The 7,082-nt window shown below is 37.9% G+C and overlaps 1 long non-coding RNA gene across 5 annotated transcripts; it reads right to left on the bottom strand.

The window, feature by feature from the left end:
- Positions 1–3,891: 3,891 nt before the first annotated feature.
- On the bottom strand, positions 3,892–6,708 carry LOC131890955 (uncharacterized). 5 transcript variants are annotated; one of them, XR_009374358.1, is made up of 5 exons: positions 6,362–6,703; positions 5,395–6,168; positions 4,751–5,286; positions 4,107–4,642; positions 3,892–3,906 (listed from the first exon to the last, which is right to left on the bottom strand). It is a non-coding gene; the product is annotated as an uncharacterized LOC131890955 (long non-coding RNA). The 5 variants fall into 5 exon arrangements; XR_009374360.1 differs by having other exon boundaries at positions 4,107–4,551; positions 6,362–6,699; XR_009374357.1 differs by having other exon boundaries at positions 4,107–5,286; positions 5,395–5,839; positions 6,039–6,168; positions 6,362–6,698.
- Positions 6,709–7,082: the final 374 nt, after the last annotated feature.

Raw genomic sequence — 7,082 nt, forward strand, 5'->3', positions numbered from 1 at the left:
ATAATTTCTTGTTTGGTTGGTTTTTCACACGCTTTTCTAACCGCCACAGGGAATGTTAATGCTGGGGATTCCCAGCACTAGTAAAATGAAAGGTCGTCTATGTATTACCTTTCAATCTTTATAAAATATTTGGTCTCCCAACGATTTCGAGTTGGCAGAGCGAGCTAGTCCTTGAACGTGCTTTTTAAAATTTGTCCAAGTTGACTTGAAAGATACAATCGGATGCTTTTGAAAACGTACAGTATCAGATACCTTTCGTACCTTCTCTTAACACTGTACAATCCCATTTTTTTTTTCTCTCCCAATACGAGAGCTCTCTCAAGCATTTTCAAGCCGTGGCTGAACAATCGACTTGAACAGAGTTAGCATCGTCATACTATCTCTCGAATTAAACGTGCGATACATCCAACCACATATACGAAAAGTTTTACCCACCTCGTACATCAGTTGGGTAAACGTGCTAAAATGTGCTCAGAACCCACGGCTAGGGCGAAGGACTTTATTGACCTCAAGAAATTCAACAAGTTTGGATTTCATGATCTTCTCAAACACCTTCGCAATATTCGGAGTGAGAGAACTCGGTCTATACCCGGAGCGTTAGAAAGAACAACACTGGTAACTCTTTTTGTTCAACATCCTGAACTAAATGAGTTAGCGAGACAAAACAGAAAACAAATGGACAGATGTGGGTTAGACAGAAAGTCAATGATAACAAATAAAACTTCAAAACCTGATTTTAACCGTGGCAAATGTCAAATGCCTTTGCTGTCCTCCTCCGCGCGGACCTAACCGCATCTGACGTTTTTAAGATCACTGAGATTAGCTGGAGTTTTTTGTCATTTTTGTGGATTTTTGTTACTTTTATAGACTTTTTGATGCACACGAGGAGTGAAAAAGTCTTGAAGGAAATCCAGAATGACATTTATGGGTGGTGGCGGGTCAGATCGAAATGCTTAAGTTTCCCGTTGGACAAATCATCAAATTCGTCGGCTGCATTTAGGAGAGTTTTAGGAAGAGGGAAAGGCTCTTTTTAACTGATGAATAAATGTGAAGCACTCATATTGTCTGCCCTAGGGTAGGGTCTAGGGTACAATAGTTTTACCCTAGTAGTAAAAATTGAAGTTTTTCTCCAAAATGAATCATATTTTGAGAAAATGATTTATTGGCTTGTCAAGTAAACAGGTTCATGAACAACTGACGTTTTTCCATGGACCCAAAAAAGTAAAAACTCAGTATACCAATCACAAGGGCTCTGAATTTTTTTATTCTATTTTAAATGAAGCTTGAAATTTTGAAGTTTTTCTCAGCCAAAAAACTGTTTCTGGAATCTTCTAATTTTAATGCAAAATTGCAAGTTAAAACCTCCCCAGGACCTGGCTGCTATAATTTAGACTTTCAGACTTAATTTTTAGCATGCCAAAAGTGTGGCATTACTAAGCGAAACAAAACATGCCAAACCCCTATTGCATTAAAGTCCACTGCTGGGCCTACAGTACCCAACAGCTCAAAATGAATTTTAGCCCAATAATACATGTCTGAACACTTATAACGGGTTAAAACCGTTGTATATTGCTTCTCAATAGTCGGGCCGGAAGGTGGACAATCCCTGAGAACGCAACCCTGCTTCCGGCTGTGTTCACAGGGATGCCAAAATGTGCGCCTAAAACATTTGTCAGAGCAAATGCCAAGACTCTGTTTCTAATGCCAGGATACAGTAAGAAACTCATTGTTACACCGAAATATTTTTGTGTGCGTTTTGTTAAGTGAATGGGATGATCCGCATGACTAGTCTCATCTCCCCTTTCTGAGATGAATTGGGCAATGTTTGGGGTTCACTTTGGCAATCCTGAAACGTCAATCTAACCATTCTAACGCGCCTTCAGGTCTCCATCCCTGCATTATGCGTCAGACCAGGGAAGTAACATTAGGTTAAATCAGGTCGAGTTTTATTACACATTTGAATCACTACTCGAAACGTTTGTTTAATGAATGTATGTAGACAAGCAAACCAAAAATGGATGACACAAATGTAATGAAAATAGGCTCCAACTGTGAATAAAAGTGATAAACGTTATTCTCCACCGATTAGTGTTTATTTTTAAATTTGTGGCAAAATGCTAAAAGGTTTGGATAGAAACTTTAAGGGTTATCAATATCGTGTTAGGTTAGGTTAGGTAAGGTTTGATTAGGTTTGATTAGGTCAGGTTAAGATTTATAAAAATAGCACCGCCAACTAATCGGTGGAGAATAACGTTTACCTTTTCAAAGTTCAATGCACATGATCCGGAAACGGCTATACAAAAGGGTGACTGAATATAGTTTTGTAAACTGTTTCTAATGATGATGGTGAAAGATTTTATTCACAGTTGGAGCCTATTTGTTTTTATAATGAGTTGATGGATCTGAACCATAGGCCATGTGCTCTCAGATTCAACGTGTAGCGAATGAAAGATGGAAAGATGGAGCGCTGAAAACAGCAATGACGAAGAACGGCACTCAATGTACCTTAATTGCACATTTGGGCAAAATTTATTCCTTGACTCCATTGAGAAAAAATTTGATCCCTCCCTTATGAGGTGGGTCTCTCTCATGTTTCAAAACCTCTTCCGTATTGTACATAAACGGTAACACAAAACGAAGGAATTGGCAGGATCTATTTCAAGGCTAAAACTGAACACCAAGAGTTTTCGTTGTCCTGCAGGGGGAAAACATAATCATTGGATCAAAATTGGTTGTGAGATTTATTTTTCTGAGGAGTTGATGAATCTGACCCATAGGCCATGTGCTCTGAAATTGAACGTATAGGGGATGAAAGATCGATAGATGGAGCGCTAAAAACCTCGATGATGGAGAAGTACGGCACTTAGTTGATTTTAATTGCACATTTGGGCGAAATTATTATTCTGAAATTCACGAATCCTATAAACAATCCCCCTCTATGTCGCTGGGTTATTTACAATCTCATACCTACGTTATGTTTCACAATCAAGGCTGAATATGAGCACCAAGATTTTTCGTTCTCCTGCAAGAGGAACATAAAATTATTGGATCAAACTTGGTTTTGAGATTTGTTTTTGTCGAATCTGTCTGGGTTGCATATTTTCTAAGAATTGAATTTCACGATTCCAATGAGAGATCACTCTCTCATCCATCTGGATTGCATATTTTCTAAGGAATGAATTTCAGGACTCCAATGAGAGATCACTCTCTCTCTCTATAATTTGAAATTACATACCTATGGAATGAGATTTGTCTCCCTTCTCATTCACATCAACCCTTCCGTCAAGAACACAAACGGCAAGACGAAAGATATGCATTGGCAGGTTCCATTTCAAGACTAAAACTGAACAGCAAGATTCCTTGTCCCGCAAGCGGAAACAATAACTCTCTCTCTGTTATTTAAAATAACATACCGATGGAATGAGGTTTGTCTCCCTTCTGTTTCACATCAACTCTTCCGTCAAGAACACAAACGGCAAGACGAAAGATATGCATTTTGCAGGATCCAATCTACATGAAAAGGATTTGATTGAAATTTGAATCAAATGAAAATGAACACCAAGCATTTTCGTTGTCCTGCAAGGGGAACATAAAATCATTGGATCCAAACTTGGTTGTGAGATTTGTTTTGGTGAGGAATTGATGATTCTAAAGCTTAGGCCATTCGATCTGAAATTCAACGGGTCGAATCTGTCTGGATTGCATATTTTCTAAGAATTGAATTTCACGACTCCGATGAGAGATCACTCTCTCTCTCTGTTATTTTAAATTACATAACTACGTTATAGGGTGGGTCTCTCTTCTGTGGATAACCTCTTCCGTATTGTACATGAACGGCAAGACGAAAGATATGCATTTTGCAGGATCCAATTCAAATGAAAATGAACACCAAGATTTTTCGTTGTCCTGCAAGAGTAACATAAAATCATTGGATCAAACTTGGTTGTGAGATTTGTTTTGGTGAGGAATTGATGATTCTGAAGCATAGGCTATTCGATCTGAAATTCAATGGATCGAATCTATCTGGATTGCATATTTCCTAGGAATTGAATTTCACGACTCCAATGAGGGATCACTCTCTCTCTCGGTTATTTGAAATTACATACCTACGTGATGAGGTGGGTCTCTCTTCTGTTTCACAACCTCTTCCGTATTGTACATCAACGGCAAGACGAAAGATATTTATTTTGCAGGATCCAATTCAAATGAAAATTAACACACAGATTTTTCGTTGTCCTGCAAGAGGAACATAAAATCATTGGATCAAACTTGGTTGTGAGATTTGTTTTGGTGAGGAATTGATGATTCGGAAGCATAGGCCATTCGATCTGAAATTCAACGGGTCGAATCTGTCTGGATTGCATATTTTCTAAGAATTGAATTTCACGACTCCAATGAGAGTTATTTGAAATTACATACCTATGGAATGAGGTTTGTCTCTATTCTGTTTCACATCAACCCTTCCGTCAAGAACACAAACGGCAAGATGAAAGATATGCATTTTGCAGGATCCAATTCAAATGAAAATGAACACCAAGATTTTTCGTTGTCCTGCATGAGGAACATCAAATCATTGGATCAAACTTGGTTGTGTATTTGTTTTTTCGAGGAATTGATCAATATGAAGCATAGGCTATTCGATCTGAAATTCAATGGATCGAATCTATCTGGATTGCATATTTCCTAGGAATTGAATTTCACGACTCCAATGAGGGATCACTCTCTCTCTCGGTTATTTGAAATTACATACCTACGTGATGAGGTGGGTCTCTCTTCTGTTTCACAACCTCTTCCGTATTGTACATCAACGGCAAGACGAAAGATATTTATTTTGCAGGATCCAATTCAAATGAAAATTAACACACAGATTTTTCGTTGTCCTGCAAGAGGAACATAAAATCATTGGATCAAACTTGGTTGTGAGATTTGTTTTGGTGAGGAATTGATGATTCGGAAGCATAGGCCATTCGATCTGAAATTCAACGGGTCGAATCTGTCTGGATTGCATATTTTCTAAGAATTGAATTTCACGACTCCAATGAGAGTTATTTGAAATTACATACCTATGGAATGAGGTTTGTCTCTATTCTGTTTCACATCAACCCTTCCGTCAAGAACACAAACGGCAAGATGAAAGATATGCATTTTGCAGGATCCAATTCAAATGAAAATGAACACCAAGATTTTTCGTTGTCCTGCATGAGGAACATCAAATCATTGGATCAAACTTGGTTGTGTATTTGTTTTTTCGAGGAATTGATCAATATGAAGCATAGGCTATTCGATCTGAAATTCAATGGATCGAATCTATCTGGATTGCATATTTCCTAGGAATTGAATTTCACGACTCCAATGAGGGATCACTCTCTCTCTCGGTTATTTGAAATTACATACCTACGTTATGAGGTGGGTCTCTCTTCTGTTTCACAACCTCTTCCGTATTGTACATCAACGGCAAGACGAAAGATATTTATTTTGCAGGATCCAATTCAAATGAAAATTAACACACAGATTTTTCGTTGTCCTGCAAGAGGAACATAAAATCATTGGATCAAACTTGGTTGTGAGATTTGTTTTGGTGAGGAATTGATGATTCGGAAGCATAGGCCATTCGATCTGAAATTCAACGGGTCGAATCTGTCTGGATTGCATATTTTCTAAGAATTGAATTTCACGACTCCAATGAGAGTTATTTGAAATTACATACCTATGGAATGAGGTTTGTCTCTATTCTGTTTCACATCAACCCTTCCGTCAAGAACACAAACGGCAAGATGAAAGATATGCATTTTGCAGGATCCAATTCAAATGAAAATGAACACCAAGATTTTTCGTTGTCCTGCAAGAGGAACATAAAATCATCGGATCAAACTTGGTTGTGTATTTGTTTTTTCGAGGAATTGATCAATCTGAAGCATAGGCTATTCGATCTAAAATTCAATGGATCGAATCTATCTGGATTGCATAATTCCTAGGAATTGAATTTCACGACTCCAATGAGGGATCACTCTCTCTCTCGGTTATTTAAAATTACATACCTACGTTATGAGGTGGGTCTCTCTTCTGTTTCACAACCTCTTCCGTATTGTACATCAACGGGAAGACGAAGGATATGCATTTTGCAGGATCCAATCTACATGAAAAGGATCACCAAGATTTTTCGTTGTCCTGCAAGTGAAAAACAAAATCATTGGTTGTGAAATTTGTTTTTCTGATGAGTTGATGATTCTGAAACACAAGCCATTCGATCTGAACTTCAACCCATCGAATCTATCTGAATTGCATATTTTCCAGAAAGTGAAATTCACGACTCCTATAAAAAATCTCTCTCTCTGTCTCTGGGTTATTTACAATCTCATACCTACGTTATGTTTCGCAATCAAGGCTGAAAAAGACCACCAAGATTCTTCAATGTCCCGCAAGAGAAAAACAAAATTATTGGATTAGAATCGGGTGAGATTTGTTTTTCTGATGAGTTGATGAATCTGAACCATAAGCCATATGCTCTGAAGTTGAACGTGTAGAGGTTGAAAGATCGAAAGATGGATCGCTAAAAACCTTGATGATGGAGAAGTACGGCACTTAGTTGATTTTAATTGCACATTTGGGCGAAATTATAGTCCTTGACACCATTGGCAAAAATTTGATCCCTTGGATGTGCGAATTTTTTGGGTGAGGAGGAGATGAATTTGAACCACAAGCCAAGTGATGTGAAATTCAACCTGTCGAATCCATTTGAATTGCATACTTTTTTTTCAAATGACTCCATTGATCAATCTGAAGCATTGGCCATTCGATCTGAAATTCAATGGATCGAATCTATCGAATTTCACCACTCCAATGAGGGATCACTCTCTCTCTCGGTTATTTAAAATTACATACCTACGTTATGAGGTGGGTCTCTCTTCTGTTTCACAACCTCTTCCGTATTGTACATCAACGCAAAGACGAAAGATATGCATTTTGCAGGATCCAATTCAAATGAAAATGAATACCAAGATTTTTCGTTGTCCTGCAAGAGGAACATAAAATCATTGGATCAAAGTTGGTTGTGTATTTGTTTTTTCGAGGAATTGATCAAT

Source organism: Tigriopus californicus, chromosome 11 (genome assembly GCF_007210705.1).
Source record: "Tigriopus californicus strain San Diego chromosome 11, Tcal_SD_v2.1, whole genome shotgun sequence".
Lineage (NCBI taxonomy): Eukaryota > Metazoa > Arthropoda > Copepoda > Harpacticoida > Harpacticidae > Tigriopus > Tigriopus californicus.